The sequence below is a fragment of the Podarcis melisellensis genome (assembly GCF_964234715.1).
Source record: "Podarcis melisellensis genome assembly, chromosome: 18".
In the NCBI taxonomy this organism is placed as follows: domain Eukaryota; kingdom Metazoa; phylum Chordata; class Lepidosauria; order Squamata; family Lacertidae; genus Podarcis; species Podarcis melisellensis.
Window position 1 is genome coordinate 7,368,315 of NC_138536.1, and position 6,796 is coordinate 7,375,110.

Here is a 6,796-nt window from a genome sequence, read left to right on the forward strand (position 1 = left end):
CAGGTAGTGGGGTTGCTGACCTTGAGCCAGACATCCTGAGGAGTGAAGTCAAATGGGCCTTAGAAAGCACTGCTAATAACAAGGCCAGTGGAAGTGATGATATTCCAGCTGAACTATTTAAAATTTTAAAAGATGCTGCTGTTAAGGTGCTACACTCAATACGACAGCAAGTTTGGAAAACTCAGCAGTGGCCAGAGGATTGGAGAAGATCAGTCTCCATCTCAATCCCAAAAAAGGGCAGTGCCAAAGAATGCTCCAACTGCCGCACAACTGCGCTCATTTCACACGCTAGCAAGGTTATGCTTAAAATTCTACAAGGCAGGCTTAAGCAGTATGTGGACCGAGAATGAAAACGAAAACCATCCCAATGAAAAGGAAATGCAAGAAGGGGGAGAAATGGAGGCAGTGAGAGATTTTACTTTCTTGGGCTCCATGATCACTGCAGATGGTGACAACAGTCACAAAATTAAAAGACGCCTGCTTCTTGGGAGAAAAGCAATGACAAACTGGACAGCATCTTAAAAAGCAGAGACATCACCTTGCCAACAAAGGTCCGTATAGTTAAAGCTATGGTTTCCCCAGTAGTGATGTATGGAAGTGAGAACTGGACCATAAAGAAGGCTGATTGCCAAAGAATGGATGCTTTTGAATTCTGGTGCTGGAGGAGACTCTTGAGGGTCCCATGGACTGCAAGAAGATCAAACCGATCCATTCTGAAGGAAATTAGCCCTGAGTGCTGACTGGAAGGACAGATCCTGAAGCTGAGGCTCCAAGACTTTGGCCACCTCATGAGAAGAGAAGACTCCCTGGAAAAGACCCTGATGCTGGGAAAGATGGAGGGCACAAGGAGAACGAGAGGACGAGATGGTTGGATAGTTTTCTCGAAGCTGCCAGCATGAGATTGCCCAAACTGCGGGAGGCAGTGGAAGACAGGAGTGCTTGGCGTGCTCTGGTCTAGGGGGTCATGAAGAGGTGGACACGACTAAACAACAAGAAGCTGCTTTGGGAAAACGATAATCAGGCATAGCCCAGTTCTGTGAAGCTTGGAGGGGGGTGTGAGGCATCTGGGCTTTAGCAGCACAGTGGTGCCTCGGGTTAAGAACTTAATTCGTTCTGGAGGTCCGTTCTTCACCTGAAACTGTTCTTAACCTGAGGTACCACTTTTGCTAATGGGGCCTCCTGCTGCCGCAGCGCTGCCTGAGCACGATTTCTGTTCTCACCCTGAAGCAAAGTTCTTAACCTGAGGTACAATTTCTGTACAAGCCAAGCCCTGGCTCCATGGCTCACCTGAATCAAGAGAATCATCTTGCCGCCAATATGGCTGAGACCCTCTTCTTGCTGCATTAAATGGCCACATCCTGACAGTGATGGCGGCTGTTCTGCTGCTTCTCAGTCCAGCTCTGCTTCAAACTGCCCCCCCCCCCGTGCCGCCTTCTAGAACCCACCGCTCTCAACCGACTCTCACCTGCCCCCCCCTCAAACTCCCTTTCTCCTTCCATCTTCCATCTCCACCAGAATTCCTCTCTCTCTCTTCCCCCTCCCTCCCTGCTTGACATTCCCTTTGGAACTGCAATAGCATCACCTCACAATAATAATACTGCCCCTCATCTCCTCTAGGCCTCCTACCTTCAATATTCATCTTTCTCTCCCAACTCTGTCATCTGACAGGCATCCCCCTTGCAGGGCATTATCAGGCTTGCTTGCAAAGCAGCACTTTGTGACATCAGCTGGCAAACAGGGGCCAGGCTGCTGGGTTGTCCGGCAGCTGACTGAAGAAAAATAAAACCAGGGGGGTCAAAGTGTGCTGGGATGAGGCCACCGTGGGTCAGGCCAGAGGGGGCTGTTGGGGGGTGTGGTTGTGCCTCCCCTTCTTCTGCATCTTGCTCCCCCGCCCGTTCCTTCAGCTGCTCGAGAGAATCAGAGTATGGCAGAGTTGGAAGGGGTACCAAGGGGCATCGAGTCCAGCCCCCGGCAGTGCAAAGATCCTGCCCACAGCCAGCCCTGGCTGGGCTCCACACTCCCACCACCTTCTTCCCAGCCAGATGCACAGACCCCTCGCCATTCTGCATGGGGTGGGGAAAGGGGAGAGAGAGATGTTTTGCTCCCTGTCCCTCCGGACATGGATATGAGAGCCCTGTCAATATCTCAAGGGCGTCCCAGGGAGGAAACTTGTCTTCTCCTGCTCCAGAGGCCCTCAGGACCTGAAGCCATGGCTTCAAGCGACCAGAAAGGAGATTCCGACTCCAGGAAGAACTTTCTGACAGCAAGAGCTGTTTGACAGCGGGAGAAAGTCCCTCCGAAGGCAGTAGACTCTCCTTCCTTGGAGGTTTTTCAACAGAGCTTGGACGGCCATCTGCCATGGGGTCTTGAGCTGAGATTCCTGCATTCCATGGGGTTGGACTAGAGCGTGTTACTTCCAGGTTTCGACGCTCGCGCATGCACCGACGCTTAAAATGATGTCACGCGCTTGCGCAGAAAGGCGAAAAGCGACGTGTGTGTGTGTGCGCAGATGTGCCGTCGCTAGTTATGTTTGCTTCTGGATGCGAACGGGGCTCCGGAATGGATCCCGTTCACATCCCGAGGTACCGCTGTACTGTAGCATATATTCAAAACAAAAAACAGCCGCAATTGGTTTTTGACAAGGGACAGCTGGACATATAAAGGACCCCATTACCTTCAGTAGCTTCGGGCCTCATCAATCCTAAATCCGGCCCTGCGTCGGACGTTTGGCTTCCAAAGAACGTTTGCAAACCAGAACACTGAATTCCGGGGTTGCGGCATTTGAGGGCTGGAAAGTTTGAGTCGCAAGGCGTTTGAGATCCAAGGTATAACTGTATGTTCTTTTAAATACAGTGGTGCCCCGCAAGACGAATGCCTCGGAAGATGGAAAACTCACTAAAGAGTTTTCCGTTTTGGAGGTGCTTGGAAAAACGAATTTCCTATGCGCTTGCTTTGCAAGACATTTTTGTCTCCAAAAATTTCCAGCTTTTTTTTTTCCTTCCCCCCCCCTTTTTCTAAGCTGCCAAGCCGCTTATCCGCTTAGCTGATTAAAAGCCGCTAAAAGCCGCTAATAGCGCTAATCTGCTAAGCCGTCAATGGGCTTGCTTCGCAAGATGAAAAAACCGCTAGACGAAGAGACTCGCGGAACGGATTCTTTTTGTCTTGCGAGGCACCACTGTATATTTTTTTCTCCCTGGAAAAGACCCTGATGTTGGGAAAGATGGAGGGCACAAGGAGAAGGGGACAACAGAGGACAAGATGGTGGGACAGTGTTCTCGAAGCTACCAGCATGAGTCTGACCAAACTGTGGGAGGCAGTGGAAGACAGGAGTGCCTGGCGTGCTCTGGTCCAGGGGTCACGAAGAGTCGGACACGACTAAACAACAGGTCACGATGTTCCCTAAAGCAGTGGGGATCAGCTTGTCCAGACCTTACAACCCACCTCTCACTTCCCAAGCTGCAACATGGGACCGACGTCCACATTTCTGCTTACAGTTTACACTTAATGTAGAGGGGGAGGAAAGCGGGGGGGGGGGATTCACTGGCAACAAATGCACCCAAATTCACTGGCATCCCTTGGGTTTCAGATAGTACATGGGTAGTTTTAATTTTGTGACTGCTGTCACCATCTGCAGTGATCATGGAGCCCAAGAAAGTAAAATCTCTCCCTGCCTCCATTTCTTCCCCTTCTATTTGCCAGGAGGTGATGGGACCAGTGGCCATGATCTTGGTTTTTTTGATGCTGAGCTTCAGACCATATTTTGTGCTCTCCTCTTTCACCCTCATTTAGAGGTTCTTTATTGGTGACTTTTGGGGACGTGGGTGGTGCTGTGGGTTAAGCCACAGAGCCTAGGACTTGCTGATCAGAAGGTTGGCGGTTCAAATCGCCACGACGGTGTGAGCTCCCGTTGCTCGGTCCCTGCTCCTGCAAACCTAGCAGTTCGAAAGCACGTCAAAGTGCAAGTAAATAGGTACAGCTCCGGCAGGAAGGTAAACGGCGTTTCTGTGCGCTGCTGTGGTTCGCCAGAAGCGGCTTAGTCATGCTGGGCACATGACCCAGAAGCTGTACGCCGGCTCCCTTGGCCTATAGAACGAGATTAGCACCGCAACCCGAGTTGGGCACGACTGGAACTAATGGTCAGGGGTCCCTTTACCTTTACAGTGGTGCCCTGCAAGACGAATGCCTCGTAAGACAAAAAACTCGCTAGACGAGTTTTCCGTTTTTTGAGTCGTTCCGCAAGACGAATTTCCGTATGGGCTTGCTTCGCAAGACGAAACGTCTTGCGAGTTTGTTTCCTTTTTCTTAAAGCCGCTAAGCCGTTAATAGCCGCTAATAGCCGTGCTTCGCAAGACGAAGAGACTCGCGGAATGGATTAATTTCGTCTTAGAATCATAGAGTTGGAAGAGACCACAAGGGCCATCGAGTCTTGCGAGGCACCACTGTACTTTTTACCAGCAGGCCAGAGGAAGGTGTGACCTCAATGCTTGCCGTTATCAGTCTGTTTCAAAAGAAAACGGAGTGTGCCTCCAGGGGTGAAGTCAAACCACTGTGTTAGCAGCACCCAAGTGACCACCCCAGGGCGCAAGCCTGGGCACTGTATATTGGGGTCTTGCGCTGCCCAGATAACAAGAGTCACTGATGGGGTCCAAAGGAAAGCTGAGAAAGACATCTGGAGGCAATGTTGCCAGTGTACAAGGCACAATCCAACCACTTTAGGGAATCTATTTAGGATTTGGGCAATTTATTCCTTAACCCTTTCTTCTCCCAAAGGTAGCTTGGCAAGGCAGGGGAGATTTAGGATGTTTCCCTTCTGCTTCCCAGGTTAATAAGCCCCATCTGTCCATACTAGGATTAGTGATTAAGACAAATGGCAATTTGATGGAAGAAATTTAAAGAATATTTAGCTAAATATTGTGATATAAGGGAATTAGAAAATTCTTGGAAGTAACAAATAGGCTTAGGGGCAGAATAAGAATAGGTGGTAGTAAATATTAAGAATTTGAATATTAATAAAAGAGATGAGGATAGTAAATGAAAGGAGGAAATATAGAATCATAGAGTTGGAAGAGACCACAAGGGCCATCGAGTCCAACCCCCTGCCAAGCAGGAAACACCATCAGAGCACTCCTGACATATGGTTGTCAAGCCTCTGCTTAAAGACCTCCAAAGAAGGAGACTCCACCACACTCCTTGGCAGCAAATTCCACTGTCAAACAGCTCTTACTGTCAGGAAGTTCTTCCTAATGTTGAGGTGGAATCTTCTTTCTTGTAGTTTGGATCCATTGCTCCGTGTCCGCTTCTCTGGAGCAGCAGCAAACAACCTTTCTCCCCCCTCTAGGTGACATCCTTTGAAGATGGCTATCATATCACCCCTTAACCTCCTCTTCTCCAGGCTAAACATGCCCAGCTCCCTTAGCCGTTCCTCATAAGGCATCGTTTCCAGGCCTTTGACCATTTTGGTTGCCCTCCTCTGGACACGTTCCAGTTTGTCAGTGTCCTTCTTGAACTGTGGTGCCCAGAACTGGACACAGTACTCCAGGTGAGGTCTGACCAGAGCAGAATACAGTGGCACTATTACTTCCCTCGATCTAGATGCTCTACTCCTATTGATGCAGCCCAGAATTGCATTGGCTTTTTTAGCTGCCGCGTCACACTGTTGGCTCATGTCAAGTTTGTGGTCAACCAAGACTCCTAGATCCTTTTCACATGTACTGCTCTTAAGCCAGGTGTCACCCATCTTGTATTTGTGCCTCTCATTTATTTTTTTGAATTTTTATGAATTTGGAGAACTGCTATATAGGGGTTATAATGAAATTCAGCTAGAGGGATTTGAGGAAGTCAGGTATATGTAACGAGAATTAGAGATTTGAAGAATTCTGTTTTGTGTTTTTCTTTTCTTATGTGTTTTGTAATGTTTTTTCCCCCCTGTGATAAATGTGGAAACCAATAAAAAATAGCAATTTGTTTCCCATTATTCCCAATCACAAATTCAGTTGCACATTTGTTTTTCGGGGGGGGGGGGGTTGCTTCTTAAAAGTTCTAATGAAAATTTCACCCAATATCCAGATTTTTGTATGCAATTTTGCTCACACACACATTTTACAAGCAATTTCCTGTAATATACAATAATGCCTTTTTCTGCCGTTCATTTCAATGTCCACTTTAGCCTAATTTAGACATTTCAGCATACACTGGGCTGGATTTGCTAAATTCAGAGAAGTGCGAATTTCAAAAGGATAGCCATTGTTTTGGTTTGCCTATTGTTTCAGGAAACATGAAACAAGTCCACTTGTTTATTTAGTGAAGTGTATATGCCTCTTAATTATTACAAAGATATCATTCACTCAATCACTACTGCGAGAGTCCCCAGGCAACCTCTATTTTGATTGCTTGCAAACCGGTTAGATTATATCTAGTCCTCATTGAGAATCTTGTTTACAAGGGAAGAGGGGGTGGTTACAAGTAAATGAGCACTCATCCGGATTTGATTGCTGCGAAAACCATTGTGTGTGTTTTTGACCAGCTAGTCACAAAAACTAAACCCAGAGGCCTCCAGCCGCTAACGCTCAACAGGTTGCAATTGTATTTGGAAAAGACCAACCCTGGGCTGTATTATGACAGCAATCTACGCCAAAATCAGGGAGCTGTGAAGCTTCAAGTCAAGGACCACTCATCTTTTTGAGGCCTGTGGGCATTATCTGCCGAACTAGGGTAAACTGTTGCGGGCACCACACACTGCAGCCTGGTCTATGGGCTACAGCTGAATCCTTGCCGCACGCCTCATCACAACAGCCCT

At 48.2% G+C, this 6,796-nt stretch overlaps 1 protein-coding gene and 1 long non-coding RNA gene across 2 annotated transcripts in view; both read left to right on the forward strand.

Moving 5' to 3' along the window:
* LOC309361041 overlaps positions 1-6,796 on the forward strand; it is a 559,475-nt gene that overhangs the window by 541,389 nt on the left and 11,290 nt on the right. The window lies entirely within an intron of this gene.
* The window catches only part of TNFAIP8L1 (TNF alpha induced protein 8 like 1), a 228,906-nt gene that overhangs the window by 136,582 nt on the left and 85,528 nt on the right, over positions 1-6,796 (forward strand). The gene's annotated exons all lie outside the window — the stretch shown is intronic.